Raw genomic sequence first — 21,651 nt, 5'->3', positions numbered from 1 at the left:
GAAGGTGGCCAGTGAGTCGTACAGATCTTGTGAGGTTGGGATGTCGTTGGTGTTGGCGCTGGGGTTGGAGAGTTCCTTCACTATGTTGAAAAGCTCTTTGCTGTCATGTGCGTTGTTGTCCAGGCAGGCTTTGAAGGAAGATCTCTTGGCTGTTCTGATGTGGTGGTGGTGTCGGAGGATGCATCCTTGTGGGCTGCGTGGCTGTCTGGTGTACGGTCGTGGAGCCATTTCTTCTCCAGTTTCCTGCATGTGCGTTTGGAGGTTAGGAGTTCTTCGGTGAACACAGCGGCTTACTTGCTGGAGTGGTTGATGGAGGGTTTCTTGAGCGGGGCGAGGGTGTTGGCACAGTCGTTGATCCACTATCTGAAGTTTTTGGCGGCGGTGTCTGTGTTGGTGGGGTCGGGGGGTAGATTCTGGGCGAGGGTGGAGGTCAGCTCGTATTCGGTGACTTTGCTCTAGCAGCAGCAGTGAGGCAGCTGTTGTGTGTGGTGGTGCGTGGTTAGTTTCTTGAAGGTGAAGTGGATGCAGCGGTGGTCAGTCCAGTGGAGTTCGGTGGTGTGGTTGAAGGTGATGTGGGTGCTTGTGGAGAAGATAGGGTTGACCGTGTGGCCGGTGGCGTGGGTTGGTTTGGTGACGAGTTGTTGGAGGCCGAGGCTGGCGAGGTTGTCGACAGGGTGGCAGAGTTGGCGTCGTTGTTTTTCTCGAGGTGGAAGTTCAGGCCCCCAAGGTGGATGTAGTCCATGGAGGCGAGAGCTTGGGTGCTGACGAGGTTGGCGATGGTGTCGCTGAAGAGGGTTCGGGGTCCAGGCGGTCTGTAGACGAGTGTTCCTCTGAGGGTGGTGTTGGGGTCGGTGTGGATCCGGAAGTGAAGATGTTGGGCGGAGTTGATGGAGCAGTCTGCGAGGGTGTGGACCTGCAGGGTGGACTTGTGGATGATGGCTATTCCTCCTCCAATTCCATTGGTGCGGTCTCTACGGGAGATCTTGTAGCCGTCCGGGATGGCTATGGCGATGTCAGGTGCCGAGGAATCATTCCACCAAGTCTCAGTCGGGAAGGCAACGTCTGGGGCGGAGGTGTTGAGCAGGTCCCAGAGCTCCACGGCATGTTTGCGTGCGGAGCGGGTGTTGAGGAGTATGCAGCGGAGGTGGTTGGGACAGGTCCTTGGAGGTTAGTACTTATGCAGTCTAGGAATCCTTCTGTCTGTCCCATGCACTTGTGCATTCACCCATCCAGCACTATGGGCCCGATTCACAGAACTAACTTAAGACAAAATCCTAAACTTACTACTTTTGGTATACACAGAAGTTAGGATTTTGTCTTAAGTTTGTCTTAAGATAGACTTAAGACAAAATCCTAACTTAAGTCTGTCTTAAGTCTGTCTTAAGACAAACTTAAGACAGAATTCTGTGAATACCAAAAGTAGTAAGTTTAAGATTTTGTCCTAACTTAATTCTGTGAATCGGGCCCTCGGTACGTATCCTGTTACTCTGCCAATACCTAAGCACTTATAAATGTAGTATGCACTCTCTTTGCAGCACTGAAATTACTCCAGTTATTAGTCATATACTTAAGGAATGGCCTAGTCACTAACCCAAGTACAGGTACAATGTTTTGTACACTATGCATGCAAATCTCTAGCAAGCTACATACTATTAATACGCTATTCTAAATACCCAGTTAATACCTATGCAGTGTTGGAATCCTTCTGTTTGTGCCATGTATTTCTCCAATCACCCATAGAGCACTATCTACGTATCCTATCACTCCGCCAATACCTAAGCACTTATAAATTCAACATTTACTCTCTTTGCAGCACTGAAATTATTCTAGTTACTAGTCATGTACCTAAGGAATGGCCCAGCCAGAAAAACTAGTACAGCTACAATATTCTATGCACTATGCATGCAGACCCCTAATCAGCTACATAGCATTGATACAGTCTTTTAAATACTCAGTTAGTCCCTATACAGTCTAGGAATCCTTCTGTCTGACCCAGGCAGTTCTCCATTCATCCATCTAACACTATCTATGTATCTTATCACTTCACCAATACCTAAGCACTTATAAATTGAGCATGCACTCTCTTTGCAGCACTGAAATTACTCGAGTTATTATACATATACTTAAAGAATGGCCTAGCCACTAATACAAGTGCGGTACAATATTTTGTACACTATGCATGCAGACCTTTAACCAGCTATATACTATTGATACGCTCTTCTGAATATCCAGTTAGTACCATGCAGTGTAAGAATTCTCCTGTCTGTCCCATGCATTTCTCCAATTACCAATTCAGCACTAGCTACTTATCCTTTTACTCCACCAATACCTAAACACTTATAATTACTGAATTTTCTTTTTTTTATATGTACTACTGTCAAGGTAAGATTAAGTAATTCAAACACTATCAATGCACAACTACATTCAGCTGTGCACTATATATATAAACCTCTAACCAGCTACTTAGTAAAGAACTACCGATGCAACCTAGGAATCCTCCTGTCTGTCCCATGCACTTCTCCAATCACCCATCCAGCACTATCTACGTACCCTATCACTCCGCAATACCTAAGCACATATAAATTCAACATGCACTTTCTTTGCAGCACTGAAATTATTCTAGTTATTAGTCATATACTTAAGGAATGGCCTAGCCACTAACTCAAGTGCAGCTTCTATATTTTGTACACTATGCATGCACACCTCTAACCAGCTACATACTATTGATACGCTCTTCTAAATACCCAGTTAGTACCTATGCAGTATAGGAATACTTCTGTCTGTCCCATGCACTTCTCCATTCACCCATTAAGCACTATCTCTATATCCTATCACTCCACCAATACCTAAGCACTTATAAATTCAGCACGCACTTTCTTTGCAACACTGAAATTACTCCAGTTATTAGTCGTATACTTAAGGAATGGCGTAGTCACTAACACAAGTGCAGGTACAATATTTTGTACACTATGCTTTCACACCTCTAACCAGCTACAAACTATTGATACACTCTTCTAAATACCCAGTTAGTACCTTTACAGTGTAGGAATCCTCCTGTCTGTCCCTTGCATTTCTCCAATCACCCATCCAGCACAATCTACTTATCCTATTACTCCACCAATTCCTAAGCACTTATAAATTCACTATACACTCTGTTTGTAATACTGTAATTAATCTAGTTACTAGTCATAAATTTATGGAATGGCCTAGCAACTAACACAAGTACAGCTATAATATTGTGTTCACTGTCCAAGCAGACCTCTAACTAGCTACATACTATTGATACATTCTTCTAAACACCCAGTTAGTACTCATGCAGAGTAGGAATCTTCCAGTGTGTCCCATGCACTTCTTTAATCACTTATCTACCACTATTTACTTATCCTATCACTCCACCAATACGTAAGCACTTATAAATTAAGTGTTCACTCTGTTTGCAGCACTGTCATCATTCCAGTTACTAGTGGTATTCTTATAAAATGATCTAGGCACCAACACAAGTACATATAAAATATTCTGTGCATAATCCCTAAAATCTCTAAGCAGATAAATACTATTGGTCCACTCCATTAAAAACTTAAGTAGTAGCCATGCAGCGTAGGATACCTCCTGTCAGTCTCATGCAATTCTTCAATCACCCATCCAGCACTATCTTCTTATTGTATCAGTCTGACAATACCTAAGCAGTTATGGAGCAGATTTACAAGCACCCTGCACCACAGTATGTCACTTTTTGTAACGTAGTGATGGTGCCAGGCACTCCTTCATATTTACAAGAAGAGGAAAAGCCACCCTGCATGATCTTTCTCCTCCTTGTAAATATGACCCCTTCATACACAGAACTTTGTGTTGAAAGGAGTTCCATAGGTGTTGCTGTGGGTGTGCCCATGAAACACCCATAGAACAAGACACATCTCCAGATTTATGAGAAATCGTAAATCTGTAGGTGTGTTTGAATGCTGCGCCATCCTAGAGTTGATATAGCAAGGCGCAACGAGGAGAATTGTTTTCATTTCTCCTCATTTCTTCCTCTTTCAATGCATGCTGCATTCCACAGCATACATTGAAAGAGGAAAATGCCTTTACTGATTGTTTTTGTGCAGGAAGGTGCCCCTTCCTGCACAAAAACAATCTCCACACGACACAGACATCGTTGCACCATGGTGCAAGGGTGCCTGTGTCACCGCATGGCTGCAGTTTGTGCAGCAGTGCAGAGACAGCACAGAGTTGCAACTTATTCATGTACATATGTCACATCCCTGTGCTTCGGAAGTGCCGCAGTGCAGCTAAAGAGCTTGCAGTGTCACACTGCAGCACTTCCTCATAAATCTTCACCTATAAATTCACCAAACACTACTGATGCATTCTTTCAGTCAATCATGCTGTATACATATATTCAATCAAACTTTCACACATTACCTTGCAATTATAGTTCTTTCTTTAACCAGATCTGATCTGTATTTTTTGGGTGTTTTTTAAAAAAATGAACAAAAAAAAGAACGAATAAAACAGGAAAGTTTTAGAATTACTTATCATTCCAATAAAAAAACATTAACAACGATGGTTGCGTTGCGCAGCACAAACTGTATCCACCGACTGCTCACCGAAGCATATACGTTTCTTACACTGCACACAGTGTTGCTCGAGAAGGCGAATTCTGGCCTAATGTCCATTGCAGGTGTTCCTGAGGACGGTCCAGACATACTTGCCACAGCAGGTGAGGGGTTCAAAGCCGCTCGCCTCATTTCCTCCCGAGCAAGATTGAGAGGATGTGTGGTCCGGAGATGCTTGTACATAGAAGTAGTGCAACAAAAGTATTTTTTTTCACTGCCTCTTGACAGGACTCAGTCACAAATTTTGCACGTCACCTTTCTCGCATTTACTTTCTTCTCTCCAGGTGGAAAAGTGAAGAATTTCCACACTACAGATTCCGGCCTCTGTGGACATGGTGCCTCCTGCAAGAATTCTTCTTCAGAAGATACTTCCTCCTGCTGCTGTCCAGGTGCCATTTTGTTTCATATTTTTTGAAAAACACCGAAAAAACAAGCAAAAATGGTCCTTGTAGGAAAAGAGATGTCTCTCTAAAGATGCTCCTACAAGAAGGATTAAAATATGTGGGGTCCTTCAATAGTTACAGTTGAAAAAGTTATGAAGCAATAAAAGATTTTTTCTGAGGTCACATGGGGTCCTCACACTCTGCGCTCATGAAGCACGCACCAGACGCAACTTCCTGAAAATATATTTAAAAATAATATAAGTTTATTATAAGTACAAATATATTATTTTAATGAATATCTAAGATAATCTCTTGCCCTACTAAGACACATACATATCATTTTATAACATAACAAAATTTCACGGGAGTCGCACACCCAGCGTGCCCCAGCATGTATATGTCGAGGGACCCGCCACTGTGCATGCGTCAACATACAACATACAACAACAGAGTTAGTGATGCACACATTCACAGTTTAGTTACTAATCCATGTATTTAATTACTCACTTAAACAGACAGTCAGACAGCTACTACATACTTCATCCAGTCCGTTATATATCCACTCAATCTTTAATACAGATTGGTATATATATTACATATTTCAATTTTAAACTAAACCACTGGATGATGTCATCAGTGATGTCATCAGTGATGTCATCAGTGATGTCATTTGAGATGTCATCAGTGATGTCATCAGTGATGTCACTGACCATGTCATGAATGATGAAATATGTGACATCATCAGCAGTGCATTGCAGGCGTGTGAGTTATAGTTAGCAGAACTAACTATATCGGAGGAATTTCTATGGTTTTGTACGAGTGAAATGTCCAGCTAACTATAATACCCCTGAAACCTATGGTTTTTTTATGTGAATATATATATATGTGTATGTATATTTATGTATGTCTGTGTGTGAATAGGTGTTTCCATCTAGCGTCTTAAATTTTAGTTTCTTTCTAAAGGGGGAGGATATGTTATATCTTGCTTATGTATTCATGTATCTCCCCTGTTACCTTGGGTCCTAGCTGCTCAGCCAGTGTTAGTGTTCTGAGTGGAATGTTAGCGTGATGAAGATTATTGGAATGTTTGGGTGCCTGTGTGGTGAGTTGTGACAGTGGGATTATGGGCTGAGCAGCAGGCAGGCTGCTTCTGGGGGGCTTCTGGACTTGGATCTATCAACCTACAACTTGATCTTAATAAATAATCTACAAACTACACCCGGCTACCAGACTGTGATTACAACACAATGATTGGCTTCTGGCACTGTGAGTGACAGCAGTTTACCTGAGAACAATGTGAACATCTGCCACAAAGCTAGTCCTCTTCAATGTCTAGAACTGGTGGTCCAAAGTGTCCTTTATAAAATGTAAACAAAGCATTATTTTTCCTTTTGTAAACTTTTATTTGACTTTTTATTTCTCTTGTAAGGGTCAGACAACTCCTCATACAATACTACTGGGCCCACACAACTAATTGCACACATACAGTTTATCTTTAAGTGGGCTTTAAAAACCATTCTAAAATGCCGTCTGCGCACGCATTTTAAAATGTTTTTGTCATTCTTCATATAAAAAAAACATTCCACAGTGGCTTAATGTCTATGCCTAAGAATAGTTTGCAACAAAGTATAAAAAGAATCTACGAAGACCACCCATCCATCTACATGTCACACCAATCTTAGAATAATGTTGGTTTTAATTCGGCATTCATTTACTTCTTTAAGGTGCCTAACATGTTGCTTTCTTGGAACGGTAAACTAATAATCAGCATAGCAAGGTAAAAAAAACTCACAAACCCAATAACTCTGCAACCCAAGCCAGACCTACTGGTGTTGACGATGCTTGTTAACCTTGACATCCAAAATTCGTTTCAGCCCTCTGCCCAATTCCCACCTGTTTGCACCACACAACTAATGTGCACAAAAACTACTCTACAACAATTTGTATCTAAAACTTGAGGATCTAGTTCCTCCTTTGTGAAGTAACCCATATTCTGCTTAATTTCTACAAACTTGCCAATTAGTGAAGAACTCACTTATAAAATAGCTAGGGTCTATCTATGTTGTCAATGCTTGTTGTATGTTCAGTTCCTCTCAATTATTGATATTTGCTTCGGTATAAGTAGATTTATGGTGGCAGAAATTAGGATAAGAAATTATTTAGAATCATTTATCTTGGTTGACACCCTGCTGGTCACTGTTAGGCTTGGGTCCTTCTCCATTTAAATTTTTATCAAATGCACAATAATATGAAAATCGGTGTATGCTGTTTGAATGTAATATCACTGTGATGTCTTGTATGTAGCCAATGTAATGTTAAAATATTGTTGTGTATCAACTTTCATTTTTGGGGGTTTTAGAGAATGTTTTTCAAATGAATTAAACCTTTGGGGACGCAAATTGATTCTCTTCTTACGAGTCTATGAAGTCTTGCTTAAATCTCATTCTTTCATGCAAGAGCTACTTTTTGTTCAATTTTTTGGTTATGAATCCGTTTTGTGACCTTTGACACCAGTGACCCAGTTCTGGGAAAGCTATACCACAGATCGATTCCTTAGCTCACAAGAGTAAAGGTTCAGCCTATTGGCAGGTGACAACCACTCAAGAGAAGAGAAAATAATTCCCATGGGTTTATCTGCATATACTCCCGATTCCACGGTAAGATATACGTTTGAACAACACATTTTATACATGTCAGGGACATACAGGGTATTATGTGAGCAATCTCAGCCACAGTGACTCTAGAAGAAGGTGCACATAGCAATATAATAGAGCAGCAAATGTTTATTGTCAGTGTCTGTTTGGAATTGTAGGCACTATTTGTAACATCATTTAGAGAATCAAAATTATAACAACAATCACTGAACAAATGATCGATCAATCAATGAACAAACGTAGAGTAAATAATACAAAAACTGATAACAAAGATGGACAACCCCATTTTCAATGGTTTTTATCCAATGTAATCATATCTCTTTAGATCTGAGTAAATTGGAGGTCTTGAAATGGATCCATTTCTCGTTGACTAACAGAGACCTCAGTATGACATATTCTAGTTTAAGACATAGTTTAAACTAAGACGTAACCTTATTATACTTCTTTCTATTTTACTTTCAGTCGATAGTTATACCTGTGTTAAATCTTTACTTGGAGTATACCCCAGAATCATAGGATGCTCTTTGTACCGAAAGACGCTTAGACCGTGCTCTGATCGAAAACTTTGATGTAACCCCATGGTATCAATGACCTACGTTGTCAGTCAAAGCATTAAGCAAACTCTTAAAGCCCAGAAAAGGGGCAGGGTTATGTGGAGTCATGTTATAAGCTTCATTTCGAGAACACAATGAACACTGGCTTCAGAAGCACCTTTTGTTCTAATACTGACTATTTTTTAATCACCCAATTTAGTGGGTTAGTACAAATACATGTTATGAAAATGCACAGCTAACTTCAGTTAAAGGTTAAGGCACAAGTATAAGGTATTATGTGGTAATATGCTAATAGATTATTGATAGCAGCGTAACTATTCCATAATGGTGATAATTTTACCACTCCTCCATCTAGGAAGGAGGTCATTCAGTAAATGAGTATACCGCTACCATAATTCTTTAAATATGAGCTGGTTTTTCGGTATGCTTATATACCCCGAATGGGTTGTATAACCTTACAACGCATACTTTTACAACGCATACCTTTATAACACATTTTTTACAACGCAACATCCATTACAATGCATTCCATTACAACGCATGCCAACACAACAAATTTTTAAAAACTACCTTTACAACGCATTCCATTACAACACATACTACCTTTACAATGCATACCATTACAACGCATACCATTACAACGCATAACATTACATTGCACGTATGGTAAGTATTGGATAGTGTAGGGGTAAAAATTACTATTCTAACTCCAGGGGGTGCAACAGTAGGGTAAGTGTTGGATAGTGTAGGGGTAAAAATTACTATTCTAACTCCAGGGGGTGCAACAGTAGGGTAAGTGTTGGATGGTAATGTTTGTGTTGTAATGGTATGCGTTGTAATGAATGCGTTGTAATGACATGCATTGTAATGGTATGCGTTATAGTGTCATGCGTTGTAATGGTTGCGTTGTAATGGCATGCGTTGTAATGGATTTGCGTTGTAAAAGTTTAGTTGTAATGGTAGTGCGTTGTAAAAGTTGCAATGTAAAGGTTGTTTCCCCCCGAAGGCACTAATGAGTGATCTAAAATGCATTGATGTATTCAAATATGCAAGGAACAAAAGAAACAAGCATTGGCATAGCCAACAGGTCTCGCCTTTGGGCCCTTGTAAATGTTTGCCAGGGCTACTGACTTTGCCAATGTTTTAAAAATATGTTGTAGAGCATTGTGGCTGCTGTGCGGCATGTTGAAAAGTTATAATAAAAAAGTGTTATATAAGCAGTCATAGGGCCGTCCGTCCTCCCTCCCTCTTCACACAGGCATCCTTTCTTCCAAATCATCCTTCCACCAATTTCATTGGCTACTAATCGTAGATATAAAAAAACAGACTTATTGGTTGACAAATTAATTAAGGATGTGCGCATAAACAGAATACAATTTGGTCTGGCGGAGATTGCAAATGAAATGCAACCGCTGCCTGTAGCCAGACAATTAAGCCTACTACCCAAAGGAATAAGGAGAATTCATGTCAAGCTTCTGGAGAAGGAATGGGCTTTTTTTCAGGAATACACTGTGATTTACTTTGCAGCAAGGGCTTTAAGTGGGCCGGGTCTCTATTGGGCTCTGTTTTGTGCCCTGGCACAGGCGGTCTGTTTTTTTTCCCGTACGGCAGTGACAGTAAGCACATCGATGTGCACGTGCTCACACTGCTCACTTCTCACTAGTGCAGAACGTACGGCATGACTTCATGCCAGGTGAGCGTTGTAGGGGAAGGGAAATCCTTTAAAGAGAGTCATTTTCTCTCTGGAATTCCCTTTTCTTTTTGTGACTCGGGAGCAGCAACATTGTCGTGGTGTCACCAGGGCTTTAAGTGAAGGCTTTTTTAATATTATATACAAGGCATAGTTGCTGCTTATTTATCTTATGCAACTAACAACCACTGACAAAGCCAATAGTCCTGACTTGTAGGTATGATGTTACTTGTTGTATCATATTTCTGGATGAAATGATAGAAACAGCTAAATACAAGTTGGTAGGGTCACTATGTTAAGCACAGATTTTTAGCTTTACGTGTTTTAAGCCACGCCCTAAATTACATTGGCCACGCCCCTTTGAGAGACCCCCCCAGTTTTTCCATCCCACTTAAAGCCCTGTTTGCAGCATTTTTTTGTGCAGAGAACAGAACGGAAGCGAGCCAGAGCTGAACAGCAGCCAGCCTTTTCTGAAAATTGATCGAAAGCATGTGTGTAGGGGCTAATTTCCTGCCGATCTTGGCTGCAAAGTTTGTGTTTACACAACACGCCATCAGCTTAACTTCCATAGCGAATTGGTGGTGCTTCCCGGTCCTGTCCCTGTCTCTGTCTCTCGCCCTCAAAACACAATACAATGAAAACTTTGATAAGCAGTGTGACAAGAAGCACTGGTCTCAGTGCACGGGTCTAAGAGTGGCCTTTTGGGTGACCCGGTCATCAGTGCTCAACAGGAGGTCTCTTACACTTTGTGTGACGTGAGTCCTTTATCAGACTGGAAAATTCTACACTGTTAAAGAATAACATTTATTAATAGGGACAAGAAGAAGGGCACATTCAAGGTTTCAAAAGAAAGTGGCTTTATTGCCAATAAAGCTGCAGCTGAGACAATTTGCAGGAGTGCAAAGAGATCTGGTTTTTTCAGAAAGCAAGCCAGTTCTTATATACAATTTTCAGAACCTGGATACATTAATCATTAACAATGGCATCATGGTGTGACCATGCTAGAATTAGGTCCACGTGTACATTACAGTATCAAGGTACATTTCAAAAATATGTCTACGTTCACAATTTACATTATTTGCGACGCATCTGACCATGCAGCTACAGGTTAATCTTTAAACTACCACCTCCTGACTTTCAGCCTTGCCTTGGCCGGTTATCTTGAAATGTCAATGTGCAATGTTGATCTACTATCAGCAGAGGCCTGTGTTTTCTGCTTTCCCACACAAATGACGCACTTGCTATCTGTGCTGAGCAAACACTTTGCCTCTTCACTTAACGGGGCAAGGGCAGGCCAAACTTGTCACGTCCTAGGTCAGCGAGCGATTCCTAGAAAGGGCTCGCTGAACTGACTGAACTGGCTCTGTACATAGGTGAAAGGCTAGTGAATCATTAAACAACTTGGAGCTACAGCAGAATGGGCACGTTCATGTTCACTTGCCATTCTTTTCTGGTTTCAGCTGAATTTCAGACAACTTAATTTAACCCTCTGTGCACCAGCTGTGCACCATGGAGCAACATTTCATTATGACTAGTGGGCTCATTTTATTTGCAATCAGGTTAAAAGACAGAAATTAATATAAACTACGGTTCAATTTTAATATTTTCATTCAACAAAGAGACAACTAATTTTTCATCTTTTACAACACTGCTTTTGGGGGAAACTTGGAACACATTCAAAGGCATTAAACATATTAGGGCAAGGCTTCAAAACACATGCTTTTTTAGTTACAGATCCGAGTTGGATCAATATTTTAAAAATAAATTGTGTTACCCAGTGATTCAGACTAGGGCCTATGGATATCTGCCAGATACAGGAATCACATGGGCTCCTCACCACATTGTGCAGGTGGGTCCTTATTTTTGCAACAGGAGCCCGCACAAACCTGCAACCCCCCCGCCCTCACGAGTTCTGCCCTAGAACCTACTAGCAGTGCAACGTACTCCAGAAGCCATATGGGCACATTTAACGTACTAATCAATAGGCAGGCCTGGGAGACCAATATTAACTTCTTAAAATGTTTATTGGAGTCTCCGGCTGTTGGAGTAATGCCACAGTCAAGGGAGTGTTTGCTCTTCAGCCCCTACCTGTGGCTTTGCCAGTTGTTGGCCCTGGCGACTTTCTGTGTTTAGCTGTTTACATGCTCAGGTGACAGATTTCGCCTGACCGCCTGCTATCACACAGATCTCCCTGTATTCCCACAGTGCAGATCAGCCCCGACTCAGGTTCCCTGCTGCTAAAAGATCTCGGCTCCGCTGTTGCAGCAAAGATCCGGTACATTTCAAGAAGCTTCCTGTTAACCTGAATTTCTTAACTAGTTCTCTTTCGCCTTCAGATGTCCCAGGGGGTATAGAGTCAAAATATCGAGTTTTTATGATCGACTAGACATAATATCGAGTAAAAAATATAGAATAGACATAATATCGACTAGACAGAATATAGACTACCAAAATTTCGATAAGAACATTTTAATATTGAATAGAATGGACAGAGAAGTGTGGCTCAGGGGTTAGAGGCGGCAGACCCGGAAGCTGAGATCGGTCCTGGACCAGGGTTCAATTCCCCGCCTCGGCGGGTCTTGGGCTAAAAATTCCACGGACTCGATAATTCTCGCTCCGGTGCCTTCTCGAATCACGGGTTCACACTCTGCGACTCTGGGCAATAGCTTGCTTAATCTCCACAACGGCCCCTCGCGGCGGGATGCCTGACTTTCACCTTGTGGATACCCGCTGGGGCTATCACACAGGGGAATATCAGGACGGGTTCCCTAAGCAAGCGCCGGGACACCCACTGCGGGTAGCTGTGCGCTATATAAGCTCAACTACAATATCAAATCAAAAACATAGAATGGACATAATATCGACTAGACAGAATATAGACAACAAAAATATCGAAATTAAGGTAGGTTAATATTAATTTTTTATTTTTGTGTAATAGAATTTTGTAACGGGTTGTGGGTTTATAGGGGAATAGGATGGGAAGTAATGTAATTATAATTAATTAAATATGTTATTTTATTTATTGGAATTTATATAGAATTATTTGTTAATTAATTATTAATTGGTAATTAATTAAAATATAATTGGTAATTAATTTTAAATGATTAATTGATAAATATGTTAATTTTAGTAGTTTAGTTTCTGTAGCGGGTTGTGGGTTTATAGGGGAATAGGGAGGGAAGTATTTAATTATAAACAATTAAATATGTTATTTTATTTATAGGTATTTATTTAAAATTATTTGTTAATTAATTATTAATTGGTAATTAAAATATAATTGAAAATTAATTTTAATTGATTAATTGATAAATATGTTAATTTTAGTAATTTATTTTCTGTAGAGGGTTGTGGGTTTATAGGGGAATAGGGTGGGAAGTAATTTAATTATGATTAATTAAATATGTTATTTTATTTATTGGTATTTTTTTGGGAAATAATTGTGAAATAAATATTACTTTGTAAATAATTAAAATATAATTGGTAATTCATTTTTATTGATTATTTGATAAATATGTTAATTTTAGTAATTTATTTTCTGTAGCGGGTTGTGGGTTTATAGGGGAATAGGGTGGGAAGTAATTTAATTATAATTAATTAAATATGATATTTTATTTATTGTTATTTATTTATAATTAATTGTTAATTAATTATTAATTGCTAATGAATTAAAATATAATTTGTAATTTATTGTAATTGATTAATTAATAAATATGTTACTTTTGTTACATTATTTTCTGTGGTGGGTTGTGTGTTTATAGGGGAATAGCTTGGGAAGTAATTTAATTGTAAGTAATTACATTTTTTAAATATTTTTTTGTGTCTAATTTTTATTTATTTTATATTGTAAATTAATTTATTGGTAATTGGTAAATAATTAGTATTAGTAGGTTATTTTTATCTTTAGTTCATTTTTATTTGTAATTTTAATTGATTAATTAATATATTTTATAAAATTGTAAAATATTTAAATTATTTTGTAATTGGTATTAATATTTATGTTATTTATATTTATATTTAATGTATTTACTTTCCCTACTATTGCACTCACTGGAGTGGGAATAGTAATCTTTAACCATACGCTATCCAACGCTTTCCCTACCGTTGCACTCTCTGGAGTAGGAATAGTAATTTTTACCCCTACGCTATCCAACACTTTCCCTACTGTTGCACTCACTGGAGTGGGAATAGTAATTTTTACCCCTACGCTATCCAACGCTTTCCCTACTGTTGCACTCTCTGGAGTTGGAATAGTAAATTTTACCCCTACCCTATCCAACGCTTTCCCTACTGTTGCACTCACTGGAGTGGGAATAGTAATTTTTATCCCTAAGCTATCCAACGCTTTCCCTACTGTTGCGTTCTCTGGAGTAGGAATAGCAATTTTTATCCCTACGCTATCCAACGCTTTCCCTACTGTTGCACTCTCTGGAGTAGGAATAGTAATTGTTATCCCTACGCTATCCAACGCTTTCCCTACTATTGCACTCACTGGAGTGGGAATAGTAATTTTTAACCCTACGCTATCCAACGCTTTCCCTACTGTTGCACTCTCTGGAGTAGGAATAGTAATTTTTACCCCTATGCTATCCAACGCTTTCTCTACTGTTGCACTCACTGGAGTGGGAATAGTCAAGTCAAGTCAAGTCATGGAATTTGTATAGCGCACTACATACCCAGAGGGTTTCAAGGCGCTTAGGAAGGGGAGGAGGGTTACTTGTCAAATATCTATATAATATAATATAATATAATATAAAAAAACTGAAGTGGTCATCTTCGGTCACCTCTCCCCGGGCTGGTCACCTGTCTGGTGGCCACCATCTTTCGGTCCCCCGCCGAGTCCAGCTAGCAAAGTGAGAAATCTAGGCGTCATCTTCGATGCTGGCCTCAATTTTATGGCACATGCGAATAAAACTGCGGCTTCAGCTCATATGAAATTGAGAATGATTAGGAAAATACTACCTTTCCTACCGAACACGGCCGGGAAAACACTGGTCAGCTCACTAGTCCTGTCCTCCTTGGACTATTGTAACGCTCTATTCTTAAATGCCCAAGTCCGAGTGACAAATAAGATGCAGTCAATCCAAAATGCAGCCGCACGAATGCTGGCTGGGATCCCCAAGTTCGCACCAGTTACAAACATCATTAAGGATCTCCATTGGCTCCCGATACGCAGACGTATCAAATTCAAATCGCTGTGTATTGTTTACAAGTCACTCAATAATCAAGGTCCCCACTTTCTCAAACAGAATCTTCTCCATCATGTCCCAACCCGATCTCTTCGTTCCTCTATTCAGAACTTCTTGGCTGTGCCTTGCACTAGAACAGTCACCTGGGGCGACAGGCGTTTCCTGGTTGCCGCCCCTAGACTCTGGAACACCCTTCCTGCACATATCTGAGCAAGTCCCTCCCTGTTCACATTCCGCAAACAGCTAAAGACGTGGTTATTTGACCAATAGCCTTGTATATCTTCTTTACCCCAGTTGCTGATCCATCCCTTAACTAGCGCCGAGACGCCCACGGGTATTCGCCGCGCTCTACAAATGTCAATAAATAAATAAATAAATAAATAAATATCCATGTTTTAAGTTGCTTTCTGAATGCTAGGTGGTTCTGGGTAAGGCGAAGGTACGCGGGGAGTGAGTTCCATGTTTTGGCAGCCAGGTATGAAAAGGATCTGCCTCCCATGGTGGTCTTGTTGATGCGAGGTACAGTGGCGAGGGCTTGGCTGGAAGAACGTAGTTGGCGGGAGGGGGTGTAGAAGGACAGTCGTGAGTTGAGGCAATCTGGTCCGATGTCGTAGAGTGATTTGTGTGCGTGGGTAAGCAGACGGAAAGCGATCCTCTTATTGACGGGTAGCCAGTGGAGGTCTTTAAGGTGACCGGAGATGTGTTCGTTGCGTGGGATGTCTAATATGAGCCTGGCTGAGGCGTTTTGGATTCGTTGGAGCTTCTTCTGGAGTTTTGCGGTAGTACCTGCGTAGAGGGTGTTTCCGTAGTCCAGTCGGCTCGTGACCAGAGCGTGGGTGACTGTTTTCCTCGTTTCGGAGGGGATCCAGCGAAATGTTTTCCTGAGCATGCGAAGAATGTTGAAGCAAGAAGAGGATACGGCGCTGACTTGTCTGTTCATTGAGAGTGAAGAATCCAGGATGACGCCTAGGTTTCGTGCGTGGTCTGTCGGGATGGGTGCTTTTCTGAGGGCTTCTGGCCACCAGGAGTCGTCCCAAGCAGAGGGGGATGTACCTAAGATGAGGACTTCTGTTTTGTCCGAGTTCAGTTTCAGACGGCTTTGTTTCATCCATTCGGCAACTTCTTTCATTCCTTCGTGTAGGTTAGTTTTGGCGGTGCTGGGGTCATTGGTGAGGGAGAGGATCAGTTGAGTGTCGTCCGCGTAAGAGATGATGTTGAGGTTGTGTTGGCGTGCGATGGCCGCGAGGGGGCTCATGTATACGTTGAAGAGGGTGGGACTGAGTGAGGATCCTTGTGGTACGCCGCAGATGACTTCAGAGGCCTCGGACTTGAATGGAGGAAGGCGGACTCTCTGGGTTCTTCCGGTGAGGAACGAGGTGATCCATTCAAGTGCTTTTCCTTGGATTCCGATGTTATTGAGGCGTTGTAAAAGGGTGCTGTGGCAGACTGTGTCGAATGCTGCAGAGAGGTCAAGGAGGATGAGGGCGACTGTGTCTCCATTGTCCAGTAGAGTTCGAATGTAGTCTGTTGCTGCGATGAGGGCGGTCTCAGTGCTGTGTTTTGCTCGGAAGCCAGATTGTGAGGGGTCGAGGGATTTGTTGGCTTCGAGGAAGGCGGCGAGCTGGTTGTTGACAGCCTTTTCGATGACTTTGGCCGGGAATGGAAGAAGCGAGATGGGGCGGTAATTTTTGAGTTCGGTGGGGTCTGCTGTTGGTTTTTTCAGGAGGGCGGTGAGTTCAGCGTGTTTCCAGTCTTCTGGGAAGGTGGCGGAGTTGAGGGAGCAGTTGATGACGTCTCGGAGGTGTGGTGCTATGACGGAGTCTGCTTTGTTGAATATGTGGTGAGGACATGGGTCTGTGGGGGATCCTGAGTGGATGGAATTCATCAGCCGGATGGTGTCCTCAGTGGAGATTGGGTTCCAGTTGTTAAGGGTGTTCACGGGGGGAAGATGAACAGCAAATGGTAGGGTGGGTTGGTTTCTGGGTTGGTTGTCAAAGCTGTTGTGGATGTCTGCAATCTTGTTGTGGAAAAATGAGGCTAGGGAGTCGCAGAGGGCTTGAGATGGGGTGATGTCGTTGGAGTTGGCCGAGGGATTGGAAAATTCCTTGACGATGTTGAAAAGTTCCTTGCTGTTGTGGGCGTTGTTGTCAAGTCGATCTTTGAATGCTGTTTTCTTGGCTTTTCGGATCAGTTTCCCTACTGTTACACTCACTGGAGTAGGAATAGTAATTTTTATCCCTACGCTATCCAACGCTTTCCCTACTGTTGCACTCACTGGAGTGGGAATAGTAATTTTTACCCCTACGCTATCCAACTCTTTCCCTACTGTTGCACTCTCTGGAGTGGGAATAGTTATTTTTACCCCTACGCTATCCAATGCTTTCCCTACTGTTGCGCTCTCTGGAGTGGGAATAGTAATTTTTACCACTACGCTATCCAACGCTTTCCCTACTGTCGCTCTTTCTGGAGTGGTAATAGTAATTTTTACCCTCTCACTATCCAAAGCTTGCCCTACTGTTGCACTCTCTGGATTTGGAATAGTAATTTTTACCCCTACGCTATCCTACGCTTTCCCTACTGTTGCGCTCTTTGGAGTGGGAATAGTAATTTTTATCCCTACACTATCCAACGCTTTCCCTACTGTTGCACTCTCTGGAGTGGGAATAGTAAATTTAACCCTCTCGCTATCCTACGGAAAAAATATTGTATATGTTTTGTTAATTATATATATATATATATGTTTTAAAATTAAATGTTTTTTTTTAAGTTACATTAATTATTTATTAATTTTAAGTTGATTTAAGTATTTTAAGTATGTTTAAATTAATTATATTTATTATTATATTAGTTTTAAATTACTTTTAAGATATTTTGACTGTCTATTTTTTTTCCTATCGATATTTTGGAGTCAATATTTTTTTACTTAACCTGTTTGTAGATAGGAAGTCGATATTCTGGCATTCTATATTTTTACCTCACTATTTTGGCAAGTTGATATTTTGACTGTCGATATTCTGTCAGTGATCCGTCCCAGGGATGTATGGCGCAGGCAGTGCCATGGCGGTCCTTCGTTTTTTTGTTGTTTTTTTAAAGTGTGCACACTTATTACTGAGCGTGAATCCACGCCTTCAATTCAATGCCTGTATCTTGACACAGTCCTTAGACCGGTATGCTGCGGTAGGTTTATTATATGCTTCAGAGGAGCTTTCAGGCATGGTGGTTCATACACAGGGTGACTGGATATTTGGTCAACAGAGAATGCTTGCTTGGTGGTTTATCTATTTCTTATTAAATATAATGAACTGGCAGTGTCGCTGCACTGTACAGCACGACTCGGCGCCAATGCCACAACTAATGTTTATTGGGAATCGTGTGTCTGATCCTAATGTAACCTTCTTGCAGAGATGTTGTGGGGCTGTTGTTTTCACTTAAATGACTAATGGCAGTACTACCATTTGTAACTCAGCAGCTGTTTAAAGATCTCGGCTCCGCTCTCCTGTGCACACCTCATGGGTAACCAGGGGATTTCATGCAATCCAGCCTAATAAATGCAGAGGAAGAAGCCCTCCCTCCCCATTGGCTGGTATACGCTAGGTGAAATAGTGCTATGGGGAGCGGGCGGGGGTGCCTTCGGCCATTCCGGGTTGAAGCCTTAATCTTGCACTGCACATCGGGGGAGGGAAGGGGGAGTTGTGAACGGAGTAAAAGTTGGGGCAAAACTCCGGTGCGTTATAACAAGCAGCGGGGGTGGCATTTTAATACCCAAGGCTCCATGTATATGTTGTAGGCAGCGCCGGCCGGCCAGCTGCAATGAATAAAAAGATAAAGTGAGACCTGCAATTCTTTGGGGAGCGGGCGGAGCGGGCGGGGGTGTCTTCGGCCATTCCAGGTTGAATACTTGTACTGCACATGGGGGAGAATAGTGGGGGGTTTAACGGAGTAGAAATTGCAGAGAAGCTCTGATAGATTATTTGCACGACATGCGCGCCCCAAGAGGCGATCTGTGGTGGGGGAGGGGGAGAAGTGGGAGTTGTGTGCGTGCGAAAGTGAAACTGATCGCAATCGTGATCAGGCGTTGAAAGCTGGCAGCTGCGAGCACGCTCGCGTGCTTAACTGCAAGCTTGTGGCCAGGAAAAGCCTCTAGTGGCACTTTTAAAAGTCAATCACTAAATGTCTCGCCAGACCAGCACATGCGCTGGCTCTAGCAAGACTTAAAAAATAGACATCTTGCTCTGACAGTGATGACAGTAAAATATGCTACAATGCCTCAGGTGATATTGTAATGACTTGCTAGCAGTATCTTCATTAAGAACTAGCCATGCAGCATCTGACATCTAGGGATCAACAGTCAGCTCCGGTATCTGTCCATCTTCTTCTGTAGCAACCTCCAGATAAGTGTCAGTCACCATTAATGTTGATGTGGCAAAACCAGTGGTTGGAGTCCTATAGAGATGTGATGGTTTCTCATTCGGAGTATGATAGCCCACCTGCTTGTATTCCGGAAACTCTTGATTCCTCAATGAGGGATGAAACCGCATAATTTAGCACTCCACATAAATATGCCTTTCATAATAATGCATGGTTTATCTGTATTAAACGGAGTAGAAATTGCGGAGAAGCTCTGGTAGATTATTTGCACAACGTGAATAACTAGCATTGGCCTCGTGGTTGCCGCAAGAGGCGATCTGTGGTGGGGAGGGGGAGAAGCGGGAGTTGTGTGCACGCGAATGTGAAACTGATCGCAATCGTGATCAGGCGTTGAAAGCTGGTGGCTGCGAGCGCGCCCGCGTGCGTAACCGCAAGCTTGTGGCCAGCAAAAGCCTCTAGTGGCACTTTTAAAAGTCACTCACTAAATATCTCGCCAGGCCAGCGCATGCGCTGGCTCTAGCGAGACTTAAAAAATAGACATCTTGCTCTGACAGTGATGACAGTAAAATATGCTACAATGCCTCAGGTGATATTGTAATGACTTGCTAGCAGTGTCTTCATTAAGAACTAGCCATGCGGCATCTGACATCTAGGGATCAACATTCAGCTCCGGTGTCTGTCCATCTTCTTCTGTAGCAACCTCCAGATAAGTGTCAGTCACTATTAATGTTGATGTGGCAAAACCAGTGGTTTGAGTCCCATAGAGATGTTATGATTTCTCATTTGGAGTATGATATCCCACCTGCTTGTATTCCAGAAACTCTTGATTCCTCAATGAGGGATGAAACTGAATAATTTAGCACTTCACATAATTACGCCTTTCATAATAATGCGTGGTTTAACTGTATTATTTAGGGTGCTTTGATTCATCAAATGCATGAAGTGACCCCATCTTGTAGTAATACGTGGCACTTTCGAATGACTAAACTCGAGTGACATATTCACTTATGCTAAGGTAATGGGTCTGATGCCATGTTTAACTTGATCATGGTTAATTTTGGTTGGTATGAATTGGTGCATTCCATTTCTGCTTGTTTTGCAAGTTTCATGTTTTTTCCCACTGCGCATGTCTTGTCGACGCTTACACTAGCTAGAATAGGTTTATTGTATGACTGTTTAACTTTTAGACAGCTAGACTGCTAATTGGAAACATGGCCGTGGAGGAGGAGGATGTTCGATGGGAGTGCCCCTGCTGTACCAGCCAGAGCGGACAGTTTCAAACTTCAAGGAGAAGATGATGTGTGCCTCATTGTGGCGGGTGGGAAAGAAGGGAGTTTACCTGCTCCAAAAGAACTCTGCTGTTTGATTGGTGAACAAGGGTGGGAATGCGATAACACATGCTTCCAGGGGGTTTTGTTGTATGTTAATTTGTGTGGCCATTAATTTAGAAGAGCAGACCGTACCTGACTTTGGGAGCGAGAGGATGCATGTTGCAGGGGCAGCCTTAGGCATGTGCAAGCTGTGCACCTGCACAGGGCCACCAAACCCCAGGGGCCACCACACCAATATATATCCTTAATATAATAATCCTCTGAGGATGGATACATATTTGCGTGGCGACCCCTGGCAGGGATTTGGCAGCCTCCGGCTCTGTTCCACTTACAAACACCCTGACCTCCGCCCTCTTTACTGGCCTCGGTGCACCGCCCTGCCCGGACCCCCTCTTCCGGGGCCCTTACCTACGCTCCCTGCCAAGGGCCACCATTAGCCTAGAGCTGCCCCTGCATCTTGACTCTGCTGCTTTCCCCTGCCTAAGTGTAAAGCTTTATGCTTTGTTAGCACTCATACCTTATTGAAACTATAAATTTGGTTTGAGATGCTAACACCTTCCCTTTTTTATACTTCTCCATTTTTTTAATTCTTTCTGACTATAATAATCTTAGTTTAGTATCTGGAATTTGCCATTTGATCAATTTGCTTTGGATTTTTGGCCATATGTAATAACTTGCATCATAGGTCAGATTATTTACAAATTCCGACTATAGAATCCTTTTAATATTTATGCATTTGTGGTGCTGCTGTCTAACTTTGCAGTCAATTTGACTATAATTTGACCAATTGGATTAATAAACAATCAGAACTCCAACAAAAACTCTAGTCATTTAATGGCGCCACATTGGTGTCACTGTAACTGGAAATGTCC

Source organism: Lissotriton vulgaris, unplaced genomic scaffold (assembly GCF_964263255.1).
Source record: "Lissotriton vulgaris unplaced genomic scaffold, aLisVul1.2 SCAFFOLD_1763, whole genome shotgun sequence".
Classification (NCBI taxonomy): domain Eukaryota; kingdom Metazoa; phylum Chordata; class Amphibia; order Caudata; family Salamandridae; genus Lissotriton; species Lissotriton vulgaris.
Note: the sequence above shows the minus strand (reverse complement) of the source record.